A 26,565-nucleotide genomic window follows, 5' to 3' on the forward strand; every position below is an offset into this window, starting at 1 on the left:
TTGTACTCCTTTTTACTATTCTCCACTCCCTCTTACCTGGCAGGATTCTGAGAACATATGTAAATCACTGCCATCTATGTAGAAAGACACATGATGGCCCACAGGTCACCAGGGGAGGTTGTAAACAGGCAAGTCTTAGTAGTCATGTCAGGAATGTCATTATTCTTGGGCAAGTGGGGAATAGAATGAATGGATCCAGCTCATCAGGAATGAAATTCATTGACTTATGTCATGGGAAATAAACAGTAGTGAAACTTCCAGAGGTAACCACTCAGTTTATGTACATCTTCTATATATGTATTTTTCTCAAGTGTCCAAGGATGGTAGGTTATCGTCTTCATTTAAATGTCTACCCAGGCCTAATGATCAGTGAGCAACAAGAGTCTAGTTTTTTGTTTTGTTCTGTTTTAATTGAGCTTTAACCTCTGCCCGTAATGCAATGTTTGGCCTGGAGTTATGCTTAATATATTTTTCATTAATTAAATCAATATGGAGATAAGTGAATGAACTCACAGGTGTTTCTTCAGGCAAAATACAAATCTTATCTAGCAAATGATTTTTGTTCTACCACTTTATTTGTAGTATTTCAAATATTAAGGAATTTTTTATGTTGAAACAATTGATTTCATAATAAGTAACTTAACTAATGCTAATTTATTAAAGTTATACAAGTATCTGAAACAAGGCTTAGTTGTTTGCTTTTTTCTAGAAGTTTTGTGGTTTCATGTCTCATGTAGTATTTAGTTGTTTGTCTAAACAATGTCTGTCACAATTTCTGTGGTGTTGGAACAAAATTAGAAATAAAAATATTTCTTATCTTAAAGCTTTCTATTTAATTATTGTATAAACTTAAGGATAAATGCTGTAACAATTTAGGAGTGTACATATCATGCAGACACAATAATTTATGCTGCAATATATATACAATGAACAAATAATTGCCTGAAAAGATGTTTTTATATATGTTGTTGAAAAATGTCATGACTCTTGGACATTAAAACAAATTACTTAATTTTTAAGTCAAACTATCTGGTCTTACTAAGGCAATAAGTTTCCTTTTAGAGATGTGTGTTTAACTTCTGATTATATTTACATAATCACTTACTATCTTATGTGTACTGTAAATTTCTAAAAATCCATCACTTAGGCACCCTGATCTCTAATAGTTATCTTTTCAATAACAAGAGTTTTAGACTATGAGAGCTATAATTGATCACATAATGACTACTCCATTCATCTACATATTCGCAATGTTCTCAAATATAACATATGGAAATCTCCAGGTAAGCAGAATATACACTTTTAAAACAAAACAACACACCTGACAAGATGTCAGATCTCTTTCGTGTAGGCCGTTGAGGCGTTGCCCAGGCCTGGCAGGGATGTGTGGCCTGCCGCACCCCCTTTGCACGCCCTCTCTGGTCTCGCACACGATGGCCCACAAGCAGATCTACTACTCGGTCAAGTACTTCCGGGAGCACTGTGAGTACCGCCATGTCGTGTTATCGAGAACTTTCCAAACAAATACCGAAAACCCATCTGATATCTAACGAGGAGTGGAGAAGACTTGGTTCAACAGACTCCAACGGAGGCTTGGCTGGGTTCAGTATGTGATCCAGGAGCCAAACCTGCATATTCTTCTCTTTAGATAACCTCTTCCGAAAGATCAGCAAAAATGAAGTATCTGGGGATCATCGATTAAATCTTTTTCAACTGTAATGTATATGTGTATATTAGGTAGTATTCAGTGAATACTTGAAAAAGTGTACAAATCATTCACCCATACCTGCACATGAGCTGTATTCTTCACAGCAACAGAGCTCAGTTAAATGCAGCTGCAAGGTTACCACACAGTATTTAAGATGAAATTTCTTCTGGTCAGTTTTTCTCTTAAGATAAGTATCTGTTTGACTTTGCCTGTTACTTTTGGTAAATAAAGTTTGTATGCTGCATTCATCAAAAAAATTTTTTTTGTATATCTGTAAATGTGTAAGATGCCTTCAAATAGTTATTTTGCCCAAAGTGTTTTAGCAGATTGTCATTGTAAGTATATATGTATAAAAACCACTTAAAAATTTTTTAACATTTATTCGAGTGACAGAGACAGAGTGTAAGCAGGGGAAGGGTGAGAGAGAGGGAGAAACAGAATCTGAGGCAGGCTGCAGGTTCTGAGCTGTCAGCACAGAGCCCGACGCAGGGCTCGAACTCACGAACCGTGAGATCATGACCTGAGCTGAAATCAGACATTTAACCGACTGAGTCACCCTGGAGCCCCTAAAAACCACTTTATTTAAATATACGTAATAAAACTGAATTCACTGACTGCATTTGTTTATAGCTAAAGACCTCTCAAAGATTTCAATTGTTTTCTTTACAAATTTGGGGGTGGAAATCCAACATCTAATATAAGCTAATAAGAGTAAATTAAGTCAAATATCTAGGACTCAAAACTTTACAGTAGCATCAATCAATCAATCAATCCAAACACTGATAGAAATATAGAATTAAAGGTCTGTGGGTGGGGGTGTTCTAACCTATAGAAAATCAAGAATAAGGAGTACAGTGGACTTCTTGACAGAGAATAAAAAGATAACAGAGTGAAATATTTAAACTGTTAGAAGAGGGACACCTGAGTGGCTCAGTTGGTTAAATGTCCAACCCTTGTTCTTGTCGCAGACCATGACCTAATGGTTCATGAGTTCAAGCCCCGCATGGGGCTCTGTGATGACAGTGCAGAGCCTGCTTGGGATTCTCTCTCTCCCTCTCTCTCTGCCCCTCCCCTGCTTGCACACACACTCCCTCTCAAATTAAATAAATAAACTTAAAAAAAAAAAGTGTTAAGAGACGTAAACAAAACAACAACAACAAAACCCTAGAAATCTTTATCCAGCAAAATTACCATTCAAGAGTAAAGCAGAAATAAAAACTAAAGACTTCCCATGCCTTTTTTTTTTTTTTTTAAAGAGAGAGAAAACACAAGTAGGGGAGAAGGGCAGAGTTAGAGAGAAAATCCCAAGCAGGCTTCATGCTCAGCATAGAACCAGATGTAGGGCACAATCCCACGACCCTCGGATCATGACCTGAGCGGAAATCAAGAGTCAGACACTCAACTAACTGAGACACCCAGGCACCCCAAAGACTTCCCACATCTTGAGTTTGAACTCCACGAGTAAAGAAACCAAGTCATGTGGTCTGACAAAACCCCAGTGCATAAAATTATACCCAATGCATATTTTGTTCTAAAAAAATGCTTAGGGGAGGAAGGAGGTCATCAAGGTAGAAGGCAAAAAAGAATGCAGGAAAGAAGGAGAAATGGAGGGAAGGAAGAAGGGAATGAAATTAATGTACCACATAAATCTTGATGTATGCCTTAAATAAATTGATGCATGCTGGTGGACTTATTCAAACAGGTTAAATGTAATGGAGTAAGTTGGGAGAATTTTTGTTTGTTTTCTATTTAGTTTTTGAGAATTTTTAAGGTAGTTATCGCAGATATCTATCTAACAATTGATGTAGACATCTAGGTGGGGATCCCACTTTTCATTTTCATTCACCTGTTTATAGTATTAATTAGCTTTCAACATGAAGAAGATCATTTAGGAAAAAGTAGAGAATTAGAATAGAAATTTTCTTAGGAACAAGCCTTGAAGAATTCAGCTACAGAGTGGGATACAAAGGCAGCTCTCAATTAGCGGCAACAGTTGCAAAAAACACTAACTGAATTACAAGTTTAAGAAAAAGAAAATCAACATTAACGACAGAAAGCTGTTTTATTTGCATTATACTACTGCCCTAAAATTGGTTTAGGAGTAGAACTACATGTGCACCCTGGCGAAATATTTTGTCTGAACTACTGACATGTTACAGAAGAAGGGGAAAGACACAGAACTTGAGATTAGTAGCTTTAAAACAAAAGATATGAAGAGGTAAGGAAAGTCTGCTCAGTCTACCTCTCTATCCTAACATTAATTTGAATTGAGGCTAGAACAGTAGGGATAGAGCCTACCTGTCAACAAGCTCTGCCCAGAGGATGGATCCCCATTTCACCCTGCAACTGAAAACCTGATCCTTTGGTCGGCTATGACTTGGAGGAATGAAGCAGAGACTTCTTTTCTGAGATGAGATATTGAGAACTGGAGACACTGTCCTCTAGCTAGTGTTCGGCTGACTACATCCAGAACTGAAAGCAAATCTCTACTGAAGGAATGTTTCCCTACTATAGGCTTGTAGGACTTGAAAATATTCAAATCAAAGTGTGGATTTGCAAAGATCACCTAGAATAAGATAAGGCAGTCTACTACAAGTGAAATTTGGCTAAAGATGGAAATGATACGTTTAAAATACCAAAGTCTGAGTGAATTAAAGTTATGCTATAAATACTATAAAGGACATATGCATGGAATTTTTGAAGAGACAAAAGAAACAATAAAAATATTCCTTCAAAAGATTATTAGGAATTAGCTCTCTTAGAATGGATTTTCTATATGTAAAGTATGTAACTCAATATATTGGTTAAACAGCATGTTAAAATGGACTAAAACAATCTCTACGTCAAAGGCATTCAGATTCAAATTATGAAAAAAACAATAAGATACATGAAGGATAAATTGAAATTTAATGTATATTATCAGCATCTCAGATGCAGAGAGCTGAAGGAATGGAGATAGAATAACACTTAAAAAGATAATATTTGGGTTTTATGCTGTATCCGAAACAGGATTAATAAAATGGAACTCAAGCCCAAACACACCGTGTGAAATTACAAATCGCCAAAGACAAAAACAAATATTTAATGCAGCCACAGAAGAGAGAGATTATGTGAAAGGATTGAAAATTAAAATTGCAGCAAAAATAGATGACCAAACAGGGGGATACTGTCATCATAAGGTTGAGAGAAAGTATTAATCTAGAATATATACCCCAAAATATCATGTTGGATGCTGTCCTCTTCACTCACACTTCTTGTGCTCCGGGTCCCTGAAAATTTGTGGTGAGCATCAGTCAGCTCTCTCGGAGGAATCTACTGCTACAGTTTCAGCCACTGGGGGTCATCAGCTGGAGATCGGAGGATGGAGTTATAGAAGTTAAGATAATTACTCCTTAGGTTTTTTTTTTTTTTCTCTGCAGGTTCATAGGTGATGGAGTTTCTTCTTTCAAAGTCCTCAAATCATTTGCATTTGCCCTTTACTACCCCTATAGCTCTTCCTGGTTGTAGTTTCCTGTCTCATCAGCTCTCCAGGCCTCGAGGAAGAATTTCTCCCTGCTGTTTCTAGCCTCAGAATGCTTCATTAGACCTAGCTGATTTTCATGATCTGATCACACTTTGGCACATAGTCTATTCTGTATTATTTCTTCTGAATACGCATTCTGTTCTATTATGACACCATTAATAGTATCATATGTCAGGATTTAAATAGCAATATGTCATGATAGAGTTTACTGCTAGAAAATATAATAATGGGATATCTAGAGAAGAAATATCAGGAAGAAGAAGAAACCTAATAAAAAAGAAAAAGCTATATACAAGGTCTTTAGAAATTTTGTGAATCATCTGAATAAATTCTAGTGCCTGTAAGAACATAATAATAACAATATTAACAAGAACGCTCAATATTCCATGCGGCTAAAATAACTCAAATGCTGACCACAAATATTAAGGTATTTGGATGAAGGTGATCATAGTTAAACTGTTCTAACATTTTTAGTACTGAGAAGAGACCTTTAAATTTCAACTTTGTTAAGTTAAATATGGCAAAATTTTGAATCTATTACTAGACATTCTATGTACAAACTATAAATAGTAGATATAAATAAATATGAAATAAAAAAAACAGACAACATTCAACCATCTCAAAAAAATGAACAGAGGGAAAAAGAAGTATAGACAAAGGATCACAAATAAACCAGTCACAAAAAAAAAAAAAATACATGGGGTCCCTCGGTGACTCAGTCAGTTAAGCATCTAACTCTTGCCTTCAGCTCAGGTCACGATCTCCCAGTTCGTGCATTTGAGCCCCGCATCAGGCTCCATGCTGACAGTGTGGAGCCTGGTTGGGATTCTCTTTCCTCTGTCTGCATCCCCCTGTCTCTCAAAATAAATAAATAAACTTAAAAAAAGATAAATATTGCATAATCCCATTTAGATAAGATACCTAAAATAGTGAAATTGATAGCATCAAAGAGTGTAATGGTTGTTGCCAGGGAGTGACAGAGGGAGAAATGTGGAGTTATTAATTCATAGGCATAAAGTTTCAGTTAAACATGATAAATAGGTTCTAGAATTCTGCTGTGCAATATTTTACCTATAATTACACCTAAAATTTGGTTAAGAAGGTAGATCCCATGTAAAGTGTTCCTACCACAAGAAAATCGATTCTAAAAAGTTTTATTTTATGTAAACTGTTATAAGAAAAAATAGAAATGTTTCAATAAGGTACTAAGTGTTAAAGAAAATAAAGCAGAATTTAAAATCAACTCAGACTGAAAATCAGTGATGGATGGTTTGTAGGGGGTCGCTTACGAAAGAGTGGCACAGACAGGGTAGGACATGTTACCTTTTTTTTTTTCCCTTGACAACACTGAACAGAGCCAGAAGCCAAAAATGAAAAACAATATGTAGTAAACACACCATAAAAAATAGAAGCCTCCTTTTCACAGGATATATCACAGCTATGAAGAGATGGTCGAGAATTCATGGAGTGTAGTTATGGATTCAGTCAAATGGGTGAATGTACCCTGAAGGAATATGGTTCATCTTTTTATGTCCTCAACAACCTGACTTCCTGAGTCTTCTTTATTTTCCTGGGAAACTACATTGGACACAAGGACCCTCCATACTCAGTGGGCTGGAAAGTTGATGGTCTTCATTTTGTCAGGCAGTCAGGAAAGGGGTAGTGTATGTACATTGGTAGAAGCAGGCACAAAGAGGTGATTCTTAGAAAATCTCACTACTAAATCTTAGGTAATATAAGCACTCTGCAAATCTTGCCCAATACTAATATTTAACGTGGCATTTTGAGTTGTCTGGGTTAACCTCCTTGCAGCCTCAGCTTTAGAGTTAAGGCAGGGTCTCCAAAGGCTGAGAAGCGAGGAAAAATGTCTGTCTAGACTCTCACTGTGGGACTCACCAAACACATAAGTTATATTTCAAACACCACAGCTGAGAACCTTTAAACAATTCAGGAGTGAATATTCTTTACTCACAACAATGAAAACCTAACTAGACAGGCTATTCTTGGACAGGTTCTCTATGTACAATTTTTGCTGATATAACCAGAGCGTGACTGCAAATTCAGGCAGTACTTATTTCAACTTTGTTTATCACCCTTTACCTCTTAAGTGTTTAAAGTACCCAGGAATTGCTTACGTAGGTTGCACAGAGAAGTCAAAATCCTGTACGGCAGAAACTTTAAATTGTTCCCACTTATTTGTTCTTCTTGTTTATTATACCTGCCTCCTTCCAAAAAGAATTTGAGGCAGCAATGTGTTGCTTAGTTACTGGTATGTAAGTTATAAATGACAATTTAGCTGCCAGGGAGTTTATAATAATAGCAAACCAAAAAAAAAAATGAATGGTAAGGATATTTCTCCTTATATGCGCCCATAAATAATTGCAATCCACTCTGAATTAATAGAATGAAATGAGCACTTTTAAAGAGGAGAAACAAAGTTCTATTTTTATCATCTTTTAAACACCAATTATGACTTTTAAGACTCTTATATATATGCTAATAAGATTAAGTAAAAATTCTGTTATCTGCAATAATAGATATCCACAATGACACTACATTTTATAGTGCATTTCAGTGTATTAAATTTTGAGAATTATAAATTTTTCTGAAGGACTATAAAGAGGTAAATAAATATTTTAGTATGACATATTTCTTACAAAATTATTTCTTTAAGGTTTCCTATTTCTTGGCCTAATATCCTATTTATTAAAAAATTAAAATCTCTTTAAATGTTTTTATTCTTTTCATAAATATAAAACTACTATATTGTCTCATTAATATGTTGTATTATATTTATGGACATGATGTAATTGTAATTTTTATTGTATTAAACTTGCTATAGTGTCTTTACATGTACTTGTTGGCTTTACAATTTCAAAAACTCAGTTTTATCTTTGTAGCTCAAATTATCAATCTCTAAAAGAGGGCAAATTCACTAGTGAAGTTAATTTGAGACTGGCTGATAAGTTAAAATGGCAATTTGTCTATGTAAAATATGTTAATAGGTATCATCTGATCACTAGAATGGAGGTGTAGTAAATTTATGATCCCAAAAGTAGTGTAGGTATAAAAATAGTTCAACATTCATAGAAAAGAAGAAAGAAATGTGACTTATCCTGAGGTAAATTTCCATCCACTTATCTTCATCTAGTGAATTTCTCTTCTCTATTTCAGGGATGAATCCGTTGCCTACAAATAAACCATGGGTTTAAGACACGTTATTTGAGAAGTAAAAACCAATACATGACTTTTTGCTTACTTTTTCTTAAGCATAAAAAGCTCATCATTTTTCTCTGTTTAGGGGTAAAAAACATGTAAGAGTTTTCAGTATTGTATATCTATATTTTACTTTGCCTCAGTTATAGCCATATGTATAATTCTGTTTTAGAAAAGCCTCCTTATTTATACACACAAAAAATCACCTACAAACCACAGCTAAAGATGTATTAATTTTGGGAATATCCCCCCAATATCCATGTTATAAGTAAATCCTGGTTATTGTACCAAAAGTGACAACTCTTAAACTTATATTCATACTTTAGAGCTTTTTTGTGTCTGGGATTTAACTTCACACATATTACTTGACCTTTTAATTTTTCAAAAAAATACATTTTTAGGTTAACAAAACATTGTAAAATTATTTGCTGTCTTAAGCAATTAGATTGCCTCAATTTATATGTGGTATATTATTATCAAGAGCACTATATATCTGTAAGTCACTAACGTGGTGAATGAAGCCAGTAATTAGGAAAACAAAATTAAATAAAATGCAGTATCTGTAGGCTTATTCTTGGCTTTGGTGATGGATATGTTAATTAGGCTGAATGGGATGGTTATCTCACAATGTATATATTGTATATACAACATCAAGTTGTATATTTGTACACCTTAAATGTATACAATTTTTATTTATCATTTTACCTTAACACAGATAGGGGAAATGTGTAGGATATCTTTAGAATAGTCATAGAAGGCATTCTTATGGAGTATCTCCCTTTGGTTGCAGCTCAGATGTATTGTATCAATACTTAATCGGTATAAACTACCAACTGATCATTATCAATGTCTTCAAACCCAATAATGTAATAGTCATAGTAGTCGTAGTACTCATAGTAACTGAAGTAGTAGAAAGTTTCAGATTAATGTTGGATATTTACAAAGACTTTGTCCTGTGTAGACATTTTTTTTAAAATAAGATCCAAATATATTACTCAGCTATAAGTTTAGAACCATTTAGTATTTGTCTCCACAGCTAGACAAATAAGTGTTCTTACCAACAACAATCTTATATTGTGTGATTCCCTAAAGAGAGCTGTGACCAATTGGTAAGGTAAATCTATAATAGCATTAATTCCATGTATTAGTTACACCCAAGAAGGAAGTATTACTTTGAAACACATTCAATAAGTGTGGTTTATTTTAGGTCATTCTTTGCAATAGGAAGATAAAGATTCTTACTTTATTTGTTTTTAAACTCTGGCAAACCAGTCTCAAGAAAAAAGTCAGACTGCTCAATCATCAGCTAATGAAACTGAGGAGAAACAACATTGATTTTTTTAAAGTAATATTTCTTATTTTTTCCAGAAATAAAGACTGGTGGAATCCTTTCAGGAGGAAACAACCTGTTTAGCAGGTATATAAATAGCGATATTCCACCTATAACATTTCTACTAAATTATAATCCTTCCTCCACTCAATGTTTCCTATTTTGAAGTAGCCCATTCTCTTCCCAAGGTAAATTATTTCTCATGTAGAATCCTCAGACTATTTAAAGGGATTAAAGACCCAGAAGGAAAATTAGTATTAAAATTATTACATACTAATTATAAATAATTTATTTTAATAAAGAGTAATTATGGAAAATTAATTTTTAATACTTTCATTTCACATGCTATATTGACTTGAAAGATATAAAAGTTGAGCTTTGGAATGAAAAAAGAAAGAACAATTAATTATTTTAATAATACCTCAATGTACACATAGTCTAGTCATTTTACTTGAATAAGGATTTTTAAAATAATCTTGAAAATTCTCAGACAAGTTAGCTATACTACTAAGAAAATAATATTTTAACTGCTTTCATGCATGCTTGGCCTTTAATTTAAATGTAGTATTGTTTTCAGCAAGGCTATTTTTTACAACCTTACTGATTGAGTTGTGAATGTTTAATGTTTAAGGTAATTAATGCAGCTTTCTCATGATATAATGAAAAGATTCTTTCATCTGTACTGTACCTTTAGTGTGTGACCATATACTTTTTTCTGCATTATTTGTATATAATTCTTTCCAGCATTTCATAAGAGAAAACGTTATGTCTAGTTCTACTCATGAAACTCTTCTGTCATGTGGGTATGGTTGCTATCTTCTCTGATAACGATTCTGTTGAGAATAATCATTACTTAATAGATAATAGTTGAGAAGCAATTTGGCAAAACTGAGTGAGAAGTCACCTGTGATGATATTCCACAGACATAAATTTCAAACATTTCTTTCTAACTCTGTCTGTTTCTTTTTCTCTTTTTTCTCTTTCCTCTTTCTTTCTCCTTCAGCAAGACTGATGTTTTCCCAATACAAATTCTGAATTAAATAACATACTTTTAAAAGCACAGATAAGCTGTTGATAAAAAATAAGGTAAATAACTGGTGGCCAGAAAAAAAAAATAACAAAAAACCAAGATGAGAAATCAGTACTCTAAAGGATTTCTAACTTGGACTAATGTCTTGAGTTTATATCAAAGTCAGAGACCAGTTCTTCAGCCCATGTTAAATTTTTATTTGGAACTGAGATGCCTGATTAAATCTTGAAATTTTAAACTGTGAAAATTTCATTGGTAAGGTGACTAAAAGACAAATATTTAGCCTATTAATAGTAAGGGAAGTAGTGTCTTTGCATAATTCTTAGTTTTGGAACTTTTCATCCACTATCTTGAATGCAAATACATGTAGGCCAATAAAGTGAAATCCATGCTAAGAGATGATAATAAAATATAATTTTAGAGGATGTTACCTATGTTTTCCTGGAAGAAGCAAATGCAAAATCTTCTCAGAAAAGATGCAAATTAGGGGTGCCTGGATGACTCTGTTGGTTAAGTGTTGGACTCTTGGAATTGGCTCCGGTCCATAATCTCACCATTCTGGGATGAGCCCCTTTGCATAGGGGCTCTTTGCTGACAGCTTGAAGCCTGCTTGGGATTCTCTCCCCCCTCTCTTTCTGCCCCTCTCCTTCTCGCACCAGTGTGCAAGCATACTTTCTCTCTCTCAAAATAAATAAACATTTTTTTTAAAAAGAAAAAATGCAAATGAAAATTAAAAAAATTAAAAACCCACAAAATTTTTCTATAAATAAGCTCATAACTCAGAAATAAAAATAAAATAGTAATTGTTATAGCATAAATTAAAGTCAGCATCTACAAAAAAGAAAATAGATTCGATTCTTGTATATCTTTAGATAAAAAGCTATTATTATATAGACTCTATAGGAGGTTTATGCTTAACGTAAGAATTCCTAGGACACCATTAAAATAGTCGAGAAAGTTTCAAAAAGAATTTTTAAAGACTTCCTATAAATGTTGAATATAGTTATTTTAATTGTTTAAAAAAATATTGGATTGTAAATGTTTTGCATTACTTAGTTTTGGGGAAATTACCCACAATGCAGCAGAGAGAGGAAAAGAGATACAAAGTACGAGATAGGTGGTAATACTTGGAAGATCATATGAGGAGCTGTAACATATTGAATCTGAGTTCAAAAAGAATAATGGTAGGTGTAATAATTTAATGAAATAAGCCTAAGAATTTTCAGAAGTGATAAAATGATAAAACTGAGTTAAGAACAGAATAAATGAATGAAATTAAAATGAATTTAACCTGAAACATAACATTGACCTGTAGAATATCAAAATAAAGCAAAGATGGCATGAAGATGATTACAATGGAATATTATGGAGACTAATAGAAGACTTTTTATTATCAACTTAAGCCAGAAAACAATAGAATAATATTTTGAGAATGTTGGGGCAAAAGGAATTTTCAAAATGAGATTTAGTTACCAAATAAACTATTTCTGCCATTTTTATAGAGTTAAATGGAGACAAATATATCAGATATATATATATATGTATATATATATATATATATATATATATATATATATATATATGATAATGTGTATATATATGTGTATCACACACATTATTTTACTTAAAGGAAACAAAGATTAGGACAATTTTCTTGTGGAGACGGGAGTAAAACTTCTTGAAATAAGTACTACAGGATCTATTTCAAGTAGAAATAAATTAAACCCAGAAGAAAAAGTGAGATTCAAGAAAGAACATTCCTCAGGGATTGGCAGTCGTGTTAGTATTGATTCTTTATAATAAATGTTAGAATATTATCAGCACTCCTCTATTCTAATCAACTATACATCTGCATGAGTATATGGATACATCTAGTTTGGAGTGCCTGACCGTGCACATCACAATATACAATTATTATTGGGTCAGAGATAATCCTTGACAACTCAGATTTTCATTCAGAACCTAACATTATGCGTTGGCATATTGTCTTGTTGGTGAGATACCTCATTATCCTGCACCAGGCAATAGCAACAACACCTTCCACAGACATGGAAAATACACAAATATGGAAACCACAGCAAGTTTCAGATGCCAAGGCTAGTATTTTTTCTCAGATTCAAGGGCTTGTTTTTATATTAATCAGATTTTTCTGGCTTCCTATGGTCATGTGCTTCTTGCTGAGTATGTCCATACTCTGCCTCCTACTAACTTTGATTATATAAGCCACATGCACATACAGCTAATCCCTATTTTGTGTTGATAAAAGCCTCCTATAATTATTCCTCAGACCCTGATTAATCTCATTCTGTGACCCCATCATCCTTGAGCTACTGAAGTCTTTTGCCAATGTTGCCATATGTCTGTCAGTATTATAGTAGTACTGACTGAACTCCAGAAGTAAAATGGGGGAAATACTTTAAAAGCAAACATGAGGAAGATTCTGCAGGAAAGGATGGAATGAATTTACACATATTAATTCCTAATTAAATCATTTATTTCATTTTTGCCTAATCTTATAAATGGACTCCATTTATGTCCTTATTTTTTTGTTGTTGTTTTAAAATTTTTTGTTTATTTTTGAGAGAGAGAGAGAGGGTGCGAGCACAGGCAGGGGAGGGGCAGAGAGAGAGGGGGACATACAGAATCCAAAAAAGGCTCCAGGCTCTGAGCTGTCAGCACAGAGCCCAACGTGGGGCTTGAAATCAAGTACTGCAAGATCATGACCCGACGGAAGTCAGATGCTAACCCACTGAGCCACCCAGTCGCCCCTATGTCTTTATTTATTTATTTTTTTAAAGGAGAAGCTCAAAAGGAGTACAAGCTATATGGGTGAAATAAAGAATGTGTTCAACAGTATGAAAATGAAGATTGATGTATTCTCTTATGGTATTAATATGTTGATCTTTTCCTGTGTCGCTGGTAGGAAAAAGAACAGCCTAGGCTCTCTAATGGTGAAGTTTTTAACTTTCCTATCACCCTTGGAAAACAAATCAGGAACTCCACAGGAAGAACTTAGGCTAATAGCTCTAGTACAGAAGGAATGTTCATCTACCCTCATGTGCTTAACTTTGATATGATTCTCCTTATCTTGAGCTAATTTCACTTTAATAACTGGGGTTAGTATGTAGCCTGAGTGACAAACCCAAGGAAGTCACTGGCCTGTCTTAGGCTCAGGCTTTCTTCTCGACTATCAAAAAGAATGTTTCTGGAGCATCTGGGTGGCTCTGTTGATTAAGTGTCCAACTTCAGCTCAGGTCATGATCACGTGGTTGGTGAGTTCGAGCCCCAAGTCAGGCTCTGTGCTGGCAGCTCAGAGCCTAGAGTCTGCTTCCAAATCTGTGTCTCCCTCTGTCTCTGTCCTCCCCTGCTTGTGCTCTGTCTCTCTCTCAAAAATAAATAAAAACATTAATTTTTTTTGAAGAGTGTTGCTGATCACAATGATCTAGCCAATTTATTAGGAACAAGAATATGGTAGTGTAAGGACATAACACAAAATAATCAATTTATAGACTGCAATACATTGCCTAGAAGGCCATAAGGTTACCTTGGGATGGTTGTAGATGACAGATCAAATATTCAATATATGAGAATAAAGAAAAACAACTTTCATCACTGTACTTCTACGTAGGATTTTTTTTAAAGCTCTGATAAAGCAAATACTATTACAAATGGTGGAAGATTACATTGGAGAGGTAAATGGAAAAGCAAATAGAAGCTTTTTCTCGTTTGTTTTGGTTACTATTCCAAATACTGCCTTACTAGAAAAAACTGTTTAATTGTACAGTTTTATAGTCATTTACACAGATATATCTACCTAAGAAATCTTGAAAATGCAAAAAAAAAATGCCTATGGAAATTTTATATCTGATAAAGCTTCAATCTCAAATTAACATGGAAAGAATGGTGTTTTAAATAAATGGTTCTGGAAGAGCTATAAAATCATGTGGAGAATGTTAAAAATTGGATTTGTTCCTCATATCATGCATTAGGATATGTAGTTCAAGTGGGTCAAAGATTTTAATTTGAAAATAAAGCCAGACAAGTGATAGAAGGAAATGTGGGTGAATCTCTCATAAGTAATTGAGGGATATGTGCTATTACTATACAAACTCCTAGGTGCTTAAAATAAAAAACAGCAACACATTTAATCATAGGCCATTAAGAAAACCTATATGTTAAGAAAATATCAACTGTAGTTGAGTAAAAAAGCAAATCACCCATGGGGAAATATTTGCACAGTATATATTTGCACAGTATATTCTGAACATATAAGAACTTTTAAGGCCAAAAAAAAAAAAAAAGAACATAGTCTATAGCTATGAACAAATATATTTCACAAAAGAATAAATTGTAATATGCACATGTTAATCTACACTCAAAATAACAAAATAATGTTAGAGCAATATTGAAATACTAAGAGAAAAATACAAATGCATTTGCTTGGGGGGCGGGGAATAAATTAGCTGAAAGAGTAATTTAGAAAATTTTGAACAACATTAATCATTATAGGACCTCTCATTAGCAGAAATTTTGAAAATTAATACCTCTTTAACATTACCACCAAAGCAATTTTAATTTTTATTCCATCAGTAAATAAAGTGAAAAAATGAACAGGTTTTAAACACACTACATCTCCATAAGAGGAAGACTTCAGTGTAAAAAGCACTGGAAGTATTTAAGAATGTTGTCTTAAGTATTTATTCTAGCATAAATAATTTCAACATATATTTATGTTGAAGTTTTAACATGATATATATGGACATTATATAATATTTTCTAATTTAAAAATCTGAGAAACTGATCACAGCCTTTTTGTAAATATCTTCACTATGAATGAAACATTCATACTTAAATATTCATTAGAAGAAAAAGTACAGCCTTTCCTCTTATACTTGAATTTGCTTTTACTGTAGAGGGTGACTTAAATATGAGTTGTGTCCAAATTATTTTAAATTAGCTCATACCCAGAGAGAACTCAATGAAATTTCCAAACATAAACTTTTGCTAAATCCAGATTAAGTCATGTAGCCCTGTGTATTCCTTGTGTCTTTCTCTGCCTTACCAACCTTGCTTAAGTTAATAATTATTAACTTAATTATTCTTAAACTAATATTTATATACTTTGCTAGCCATGTATAAATTGTTTGTGCTTATAATGTAAAGTTATTTTGAAAAAATTCTTGTGTAATGATATCGCCATTTGAATGTGCACATAATTGCCCCTTTTGGATGAACCAAATTTAATATTGGTAGAACATCACAAAATTAATTCCATCCACCTCTCAAGAAACTGGTATGTTTTCAGTGATATTTTTCTGTAAGGTATAGCATGTGAAGTCACAGGAAATTTCACAAATGGCCACAATACTCATAATAGCATGACTCAAAGAGTTATTGATCATGCATCTTATGGATACTCTTATTTCTGGAACATCAAAGAGGAGCACATAGGATAACAACATCCAAAATGAGACAGTGTAAGACTTAGATTACTCATCTTAAACTGCAAATAATTTATTCTCACCTACATTTTCCTTAACATTTCTCTTTCTGCTGCAATGACAAACATGAATTTTAATGTCTTTCGTTTACTGGTATATGTTTAATTAATACCACATTAAGCAAACCTTCAAATAAAAATCAGGGATCTAATCAAAGATTTACCTACTTTCTTTCTGTGAATCCCAGTCTGCATAATAAAAATCTTCTGTCACAAGTCATATATCAATAAAAGTCAATGAGAGTCTCATCTTAGAATTAATGACAAAACACCATGATATTAGTTCTGACATCAATTGCTGCCTTTAAGCAATGAATTTCCACTTAGCCAACCATTACCTCTATTTAATCAAAATAATTACCTCTGAAAATCCCAAATACTAGAACTGGTTGGAAGGAAAACAGAACAGGATATATATATATATATATATATATATATATATATATATATATATAGTGTTTATTATAGTAAATTTTAAAACATTTAAAAAGCTAGAAGAATAATGTAGTCAGTGCACAAGTAACAACTTACAATTTTCTGCAATTATCCATTCATAAAGAATTTTGCTTTATTTACACTAGACATACATTTTCTAACACCCTGATGGATTATTTTGAAGCAAATTCCAGAATCATGTAATTTTATTCATAAACATGTTAGTACAGATGTGTATAAAATGAGGACACATAATTTTATATCTAAAACACTATTGATAAAACTAAAATAATATATATATATATATATATATATATATATATATATAAAATTTAATATTATCAAAGTCCACTCTCTTAATATCCATCAAAATTTATTTAACTGAATAGACTCTGTATAGAGTTACTCACATGCTGGATATTTTTCTGATTGTATCCCTATCGAATTGTTAAAAAAGTGCCTTTGTTATCATAGTATTTTTCAATTGGTAATTATATTAGAGGCCTGATCTCTCCCCCTTCCTCTCCCCTCCCATTCCCTCTCCTCCCCTCCCTTCCCCTCCCCTCTCCTCTCCTCTCCTCTCCTCTCCTATCTCTCTCTTTCAACCTCTCAACCTGTCTCTCTTTCAGCAAAGATGCTTCATAGGTATTCTTTTGATAAGAGGCACATAATGTTTATCTTTTATTTGTGACGTTAAAAGGTATTGATTTTAATTAATGCTTTAGTTCCTTTATCTCATTAGGGATTGCAAAATCATGATGTTTTAATTCTAAATGTTTTGATTTATGAGTTAAAACAATCCCATAAAGATATGCTTATTGATCTAAAATATTTATAAATTGTAATCAATTGCATTATTACTCATATTAATACTCAAATTGTTTCATTGCTAACCTGTTAGAACTTCTTCATACTGACTCCTGAGCCCTTTATAAAGGATGCTTTTAGTCTTTGAAAATTTCTTTGCTTTCTGCTATGACAAGATATTTACAGTAATCCAACCAATCTGTAAAAATTTAATATTAAAATTTTAATTTTTAATAATTAAATTAAGACAAAAGGCATAAATCAGAAATCTCTTGGGCCATCCAAAATTGTCCCTCTAACTTACAATCATGTTACCTTTTTATTTTTTTTTATATCCCTTGTCATGACTTCAAATTTTCTTTTTCAATTTATTTAAGTGTTCTTTATTTCTACACTTTTCCCCTAACATTGTCTCTGACATGTGAAGGACTATATATCAAGTTCATAAATGCATTCACATTTTACTAAGAGTGAACAAAGGAAATATGTTTTTCTTCTTTTATAATTTATTATCATAAGCCTCTGCCCAGTGGGTAGTAAAAGAGAAACTGATTTTATTTCTATCAAATTCAAAACTGGGTTTGATGATTTAATAGTCCTTTAAGTAATAGTCTCTTCAATTTCTACCTGCCCTCCATCCACCTAGCCCTCCTCTGAGATAATTCTGGGTTTCCACGGCTGCATAGTACCCAATAAAGGGCTTTCTAATCCACATGGCATATAGTTCTATCCTCTGACACTGTGGTCCAGAGCTCCTGCTCTGGCCTTAATTGTATTCCCCCAAAGTTTGTTTGGTGAAGCTCTAACCCTCAAGGTGATGATAGCTAGAGATAGAATCCTTAGGAGGTAATTAAGCTTAAATGAGTTCATAAGAGTAGGGACCTGCTTAGATTGGACCGTGGTCTTATAAGAAGAGGAAGACATAGAAAGGAACAGAGAGAGAGAAAGGGAAATTTCTCTCTCTCTCATGTAAGAAGTGAAAAGGTGGTTCTCTGAAAGCCAGGAAGTGATTCCCCCCCCCCCCCCCCCCCGCCAAAATCAAACCCTGAGGAACCTTGATCTTGGAATTTCCAGCCTCCAGAACTATAAAACAATGAATTTCTTTTTAATCCACTTAGTCTATGATAAAATCCCTATGAGATTTGGCAACTGTAATTGAATTGAGAACTAGACACCATCCTGCTCTTCACTACAGAGTTAAAAATACAAAGATTATGAAAAAATAGAGACAGTAGGATCAAGCTGCCTCCAAAACAACCTTGTTCCAGAATGAGTGGAGATAAATTATCATGTGGTTTTAAAAAATAACTTTAGAATCAGACAAGGGGGTTATTGTTTATGAGATTTAAATCAAGGACTTCCATCTTGAAAAGATATATTGTTGAGTAAAATACAGATGATCTACAAAAGATTTAGCATCATTAACAAAGAACAAGAAAGTGTCACTCTATATAAAACAGTAACAATTTCATAGCGTTGCAATTGCATCAGTGTGAGAAGAAAATAAAAATAGAAATGAAAAGGAAGGAAAGAATACATTTTTAAAAATTAAGATTAAATAAAATCAGTGAAGAATATAATTAAGATATAAAAGAAAATTATATATATATAAAGCAACTTGTAGTTACATGTTAACATAAACATGAATGTAACCTTGACTATGAATTTTTACCAATCCCACACCCAGGAATCCATCTGTAAAGGAAAACCACCAGCTACAGTGGATAATATGCAGAACTATCACTAGTGTCAAGAAATGAATTCAAAACAAAATAAAATCTAAAAAAAAGTGAATATTTATTATTACCTAAACTTTTGAATTAAAGGTACATTAATATAATGTAAAATTGAGGCTAATATAGGCAGTTTGAATTGGGAGAATTTCCATTAAGGAGCCTGTTAAAGGAAAAAAGAAAGTAAGAATCATACATAATTCATTCCTATTTTTTTTTAATTTTTAAATGTTTATTTTTGAGAGAGAGAGAGAGACCACAAGCAGGGGAGGGGCAAAGAGAGGGGGAAAACACAGAATCTGAAGCAGGCTCCAGGCTCTGAGCTCTCAGCACAGAGCCCAACACAAGGCTCCAACCCACGAACTGTGAGATCATGAACTGAGCTGAAGTCAGATGCTTAACCAAATGAGCCACCCAGGTGCCCCCATTCCTATTTTTGTAAACAGACACTGACAAAATAAATGGCCACATTAGAGTCTTCATAATCCAGCTTAAAAAGTATGCACTGCAAGAGTTAACCGAATCTTCACCCCCATAACTTGATATGCTCCTGAGAAGGCCATCTCTCGCACTCTCCCCTTCCTAAATCTCCTTCCCTTGCCATTACCATTGCCCAAAGGCCATCTCCAAAATGAGGCCAATTATCAGTTTTTTCTAAAACACTAATCAGGAAAAATCCCATTATGCCCTACATCTTTGTTTCCCTCAATCACTGAAGAATTCTTAGTCTCACAGAACATTTCATTTTATCAGAATTTGCGCGTCAAATGGCTTTGTACATCCTTATTCTGGCAATAACACTCATTTCCCCCAACATGCCACCCTCCAGGTTGCCCAAAGTGATCTCTGGAATTCTAGCTTTGTAACCAGAGGAATTCCCATCTCTCAAATCCTTCTTTAAAACTCTCTTCATTTTGTTGCTGTAAATGTCATTATCAGAAACCACCATTAGGTGGCTATTTGTATGTGTGTATGTATGTATGTGTTTTCTTTGACAAATCCTGCATTCTGCTGAAGCCCTCTCTCTGTTATAGAATTTCCATGTCATTCCTTTTTTCTTGATTTCCATTTTTCTGCTAAGATTCTCAAACTTTCCTTTCACTACATTAATCCTCTTTGTTAAAATGTTTAAATATATATTTTTTTGGAAATTATAACCTCATCATTGCCTATGAATTTTCCCCATTGGTTATGGGACACATGTTCTTGTGTCTTCATATATGTAGCATTTATTGTACACTGGAAATTGCAGATGCTACATTGTTGAGGGTATAGATTTCCTGTTGACCTTTACTCTTGCTGTCAGTTAATTTATTTGCCGATCAGCTTCATCTACTGATGCTCAGACTGTCTGAGACGTGTCTAGAGTATCCCTTGGTTCTTGACTGAATTCCTAGAGTGTTTAGTGAGGTGTCTTTATTCTGATTGGTTGGTGGTCTCCCACCTCTGTGCAGCCCCCAGACTTTTGTGGAGTACACCTTGTATGTGTACATTGCCCCAAGAATTGTTGCTGTCATCAAAATTCTTACAACAGTTGTTTCAGATATTTCTTATGGTTTTAGATTTATTCTCAGTCAGGAGGGTAGTTTGATACCCATTAATCATACTTAGTCTATTACTACCTAGTGAAACTTTTAAAACAAAGTAAAATAATAATAATAAAAATAATAATAATAATTAATAATAAAAATAATGTCTATTTGTAAAATGAAAATAAATATCTCTTGTGTAATTTTTTAAATCAGGTGAATGTTGATTTTTATTTTTATATAGTGTATTTCTATCAAAAACATTTATTATTATAATATTTCGATATAAACTTGTCATCTGTTATCTATTCTTAGTACTGGTATCATTGTTTTTGCAGACTGAAAAACAAAATGCCAAATACAGCTCAGTTTCATAGTAACTGAAAATACCAAGTATAGCACAAATAACAAACACTTCAATCTTTTTATCAGCAATTTTTTTTATCTTCTGTACAGTGACAGGAATATATCAGATGTCTATGTAAATAATCAAACGTTTGACACCATAACTTAATATTTAGTTTTATTTCATTATGAAGAGATACAGCTAACAGTTTGTTACTTTAATTGCCTTGAAAACCTTCAGTTTTCTATAGTCTTTAATTTTAATATAAACACAGAGGCACCTGGGTGACTTAATAGGTTAAGTGTCTGACTCTTGATTTCAGCTCAGGTCATGATCTCATGGTTTAATGAGTCTGAGCCCTGCATTGGGCTCTGTGCACTGACCCTAGGGAGGCTGCTTGGGATTCTCTCTCTCTGCCCCGCCCCTACTCATTCTGTCTCTGTATCTCTCAAAATAAATAAATAAACTTAAAAAATTAACATATAGTTATCAAATTTCCCTGTAGCATAAAATAATTATTTAAAATGTATTATGAAAAATGTAATATCTCTAAAAAACATTGTACTTAAGCTATATAATATAGTATAGAAAAGTAGTTTTTAAAAAACTTTAGGGAGAGAGAGAGCATGAGCAGGAAAGAGTAGCAGAGAAGGAGAGAAGGAGAGAGAGAGAGAGAGAGAGAGAGAGAGAGAGAGAGAATACCAAGCAGGATCCACACTCAGCATGGAGCCCGATGAGGGGCTCAATCCCACAACCATGGGATCATTACCAAGCCTAAATCAAGAGTCAAATGCTCAACAGACTAAGCCAACCAGGGGCCCCTAGAATACACTTTTTTTTTTTTTTTTTCAACGTTTATTTATTTTTGGGACAGAGAGAGACAGAGCATGAACGGGGAGGGACAGAGAGAGGGAGACACAGAATCGGAAACAGGCTCCAGGCTCCGAGCCCATCAGCCCAGAGCCTGACGCGGGGCTCGAACTCACGGACCGTGAGATCGTGACCTGGCTGAAGTCGGACGCTTTAACCGACTGCGCCACCCAGGCGCCCCTAGAATACACTTTTTAAGAATTAGGATCAAACTACAGTTTAATGTCTGAAGAATTAATATATATTATCTGATCTTTGATGATTGTCACCACTAATTGGTCCTAGAAATCTCTAAGCAGCTAGAGCAGTAGTTAATAAGAGATAAATGGAGAAATAAGAAAATATATTGCAGATTAGAGCTCCTCTTATTCAGCTGTTCATGATGCATTACTTTAGATTTAGCCATATTTTGGAATTCTTAGGAGAACACTATTTCTATCTCATTCTGGATAGTAATAAAAAGTAGCCACCATACATGTTACAGTTTTAACTTATGCACCATATGTCTCTGAAAGAAAATTTAATTGTTTGGTAATGCATACTCATTAAATTTTACTGTTATGTAGTGTTTTCTGCATAATCATAGAATAACTTAAAATATATTCTATAATTTTCTCTTGCTATGTGGATTGTAAAAAAAAATGTTAAAATGGTAAATGTTTGAATCATAAATGCTTGTCCAAAAAGAGCTGACTGGAAATCCATTGAAGTCTACATTTTTAATTTGCTTACTGTGTACCCTACTAAATAATTTATCATTAATTACTGTATATTTCACAAAGTTTCTTAAATCCTAACAAACAGAAAACTTATTTGAATAAGTTTAGCTAATGAATTCTAATACCTTTGCCCTTAAGGTGAATACTTCTACTAGAACATGTCAATTAGATGAATATGGCTTGAATTTACTTTTATATTTCTATGGCTCCCATAATTAGTTACCATTATAGATTATATTTAATAGCAAAAAGTATCCTGAGTTAGTTATTTCAGAAATTATTTTCCCAATATTTTGAATTTTATTTTATTTTTGAGTATTATTTTAAGTGAGTTGATTTGATTGCTTTATAACAGTTGAGTGCTTAATTTTTTTTTAATTTTAAGTTTTAATCAATTATAGAATATTTGTAGTTTCAAATAATTAATATTATAGATACCATGTATTATAAATTTATTAAGTATGAGATGTAAACTACGGACTAGAAACCAGTAATTTTATGAAATAAACATGAATCTTGTGAGAAGTAGGACAACATATCAAAGAAAAAGAATTGGGAATGAAATAGAAATTAACAGAAACCATGGGAAAAGACAGCCAGAGAGCTTTAAAAAATTCATTTGGTTGATCCAGTATTGGGATAATAGGAAAGGATATATGCAGGACAAAATTGGATGAGGACTCTGCATCTCTACTATTTTACTGATAACAAAGCATAGATATGATTGTATGAGAGTGTAGATTTTATTGTTAATACAGATTTCCCCCCCACCCAGGTATTATAGTTTTTAAAGGAACTAATTTTGATAGTAATTCCAATGATAAAAAAGTTTTAAATTTCAATACTTCTGGTCCCATAAGATGGATAAACTCACTCTTCTCTTCTCCTAACCTCTAAATACAGCCAAATACTTTAGAAATAATTCAACAAAACAACCATAAAAAGTGCTCTGAAAGGTAGAAAGAAGATAGATTGGCTAGGGCACTTAATTCTTTAAAGATGTATATAATTTTATTTTTTACCCAGAACTACCAACAGACATAGGAAAGATACACACACACACACACACACACACACACACAGAGAGAGAGAGAGAGAGAGAGAGAGAGAGAGAGAAGAGAAGCTTGCTCTCTGGCCAAATGACTAAGATAGGCTAAGCTCAGCGGAAACCTAGTAAGGAGATTCATTCATTGATCCACACCAGCGGCAGTGACATTAGTGAGCAGCAGACAGACTGGTCCACATGTCTGACAACAGCATAACAGATCTGACCAAATCCCAGCTCCAACAGGTCAGGTATTTCTTGGTCTTCATCCACTACAACGCAGAAAAGTAGGCTCAGGATTTCCTGATTCTCACCCCGTGGCAGAAAACTGCCCAGAGAGGTATTTCTTCCTCCAACAGCTTAGCTAAGATAAAGCAGAAACCTATAGCATCCTGTGTGTGGCAAACAGGACAAAGTAAACATTCTCCACCAGCATCTTCACCACCTAGCAGGGAGTCCCAGGGCAGTGCCTTTTGACCCAACAGGCAGCACCAGCAGGGGTAGAGAGGGAGCTCTCTCCTCAAAGCTGAAGAACAAGGACCAGAAAAGCATTGCAAAGCATGTGCTAGAAAAGGTGTCAATGGAATTACATCCACAAATGCAGGCCAGAACGTACACACTAAATCTGAACAAGATAAATACTAGATGCAATAATAGATTCAAATAGGATCAATAGTCTTGTAATAGAATATTCAAAACCATAAAGATCAAACAATCACGACTGAAAACCAGGTGATACCAAGTCTGAGATTAACCCAGATGTTGGAACAACTAACATCCATCATAATGTTTAACAAAGTGATTAATTTTATTTTTACTGCACAGCTCTCACACTTGAAGTTGCTTTTTGTTTCAACAGTTTATAAGAACTGGGAGTTTTTCAGAGACCTGAACTCTTATTTCCTCTTTTTAATAACTCACTAAAATTCTAGTTCACAAATCAGTCCTCCTCTGGTTTGGATATTGAATGGAAAGTCGTTTGGTCTGGTAAATATTCATTTCAAATACATGACAGCTGATTTTGATTCTAGGCAATTCTCAAACTTGTCTGTACACTTGAATTATCTAGTGAGTTTTTAATATAATATAAAGGCCTAAATCCACCCAGATGAATTAAAACAAGATCCAGCAGTATGGTTCCATATTTATCTTTCCTTTTTGTAAGTCACCTAAGGATTCTAATGTTCAGTTATGATAAAAAATCATAAATTGTTATAAAAGCAATACTAGACAGAAAGTAAATCCAGCCCCATTTAGTTTCTAAAACAATGGAAAATCTAGAGGATGTAATAGAATATTTAGAGCTTGAATCAATAAAGTGTCACAAACAAGAAAAAAAAGAGTATTTAGTGCTCAAATATTCAGATTATGAACAGCACTTTCACAAGGAAACTTTCTTCGGCAACCTCCTTTGATAGTAATATTGAAGCCACCTCAGCCTCTCTGGCCAACCTAGTAGTCTTTAAGCTTTAACAAACACCCTGAGCTTGCAGGACTGATTAACTTTTTCTTGTATATCTATAGATCATGCATTCTTTCCCAGAAAGAACAGAGGACTTCTGCACATCACAAAACAGAAAGCTCTTACACAACACACCCCGCCCCAGGGCACTAGGAACCAGACCCCTTCACACAACCTCTGAGTACTGTGATAACGTCTGTGGCTGGCACCAAGTCTGGACATAATCAAGAAATGTTACACAGACCACTCTACTCCCTTTACTGATTAACTGCCTTAAACCCCTTTAAATATCCCTGGGCCAGGCAGAAACTTCGGATTGGCTTTTGGACAAGAGTCTGCCTTCTCCTCAGGTTGCGGCCTCCTGAATAAAGCTCATATTCCTTTCCAATCAAAACTTGTATCTTCAATATTGGCCTTTAGATCTATGGCAGCCGAACTTGAGTTTGGTTAACAATATTTTGGGTGCAGAGATTTTAAAAGCATACGGATTAAAGTGATAATACTCCCTAACATAATGCCTCTTTTCTCTCTAAATAAATAAAAATGAATAGAGCAAGAGGAAGACTGCCCTTCTGTCTCTCTACCTATCTCCACCTTAGCGGGGACAGACAGCCTGAGGCCACAAGACAGCAAAAGATACTTCAAGTTTATTTTTAATGCTTTAAAAAATAATCACTATAAATATCGAAGTAAATTCAAAAACTATTCAGTACACTGGAAAATTCCATAAACTAGAGAGTCTATCTTTTTTTTAGAAATAAGGTACTTTATTGTTATGTTATTCTTTACATATTATTTATGGAATGCATAATAATGTCTACTGATATAAAAGACTACATACCAGTAGCTCAGAGGAGGGGAGTTGAGTTGTGGTGAGTGTGCACCGTTCAGTTCGGACCATTTCTTGCTTCATAAATGTTTCATTATTCTTGTCCTGATTTTGAAAAAAAAATAAGAATCAGTTTGATTTAAAAATTTCTATTAAAATATGTTTTAGTGATTGTAGGATTTTGATGTATGAAGCATATATGTCTATATATGTCTTCCATACAGCAACTTTCTTGTGAAAGACATGATTTTCTTCCTTTCACCTGGAATCTTCTTTTTTTTTTTTTTTAAGTTTATTTATTTTGAGAGAGAGAGTGTGTGAGAGAGCACGTGGGTGAATGGGGGAGGCGGGCGGGGGGGGGAGGAGAGAGAGAGAGAGAGAGAGAGAGAAAGAGAGAGAGAATATATCAAGCAGGCACCATGCTGTCAGCACAGAGCCCAAGGTGGAGATTTATCCCACAAACCAAACTGTGAGATCATGACC

At 33.9% G+C, this 26,565-nt stretch overlaps 1 pseudogene; it reads left to right on the plus strand.

The window, feature by feature from the left end:
* The first annotated feature begins 1,433 nt into the window (after positions 1 to 1,433).
* LOC109267692 (cyclin-dependent kinases regulatory subunit 2-like) lies at positions 1,434 to 1,679 on the plus strand (annotated as a pseudogene).
* Positions 1,680 to 26,565: the final 24,886 nt, after the last annotated feature.

The sequence above is a fragment of the Panthera pardus genome, unplaced genomic scaffold (genome assembly GCF_024362965.1).
Source record: "Panthera pardus isolate Hobbes unplaced genomic scaffold, ASM2436296v1 HiC_scaffold_2, whole genome shotgun sequence".
Lineage (NCBI taxonomy): Eukaryota > Metazoa > Chordata > Mammalia > Carnivora > Felidae > Panthera > Panthera pardus.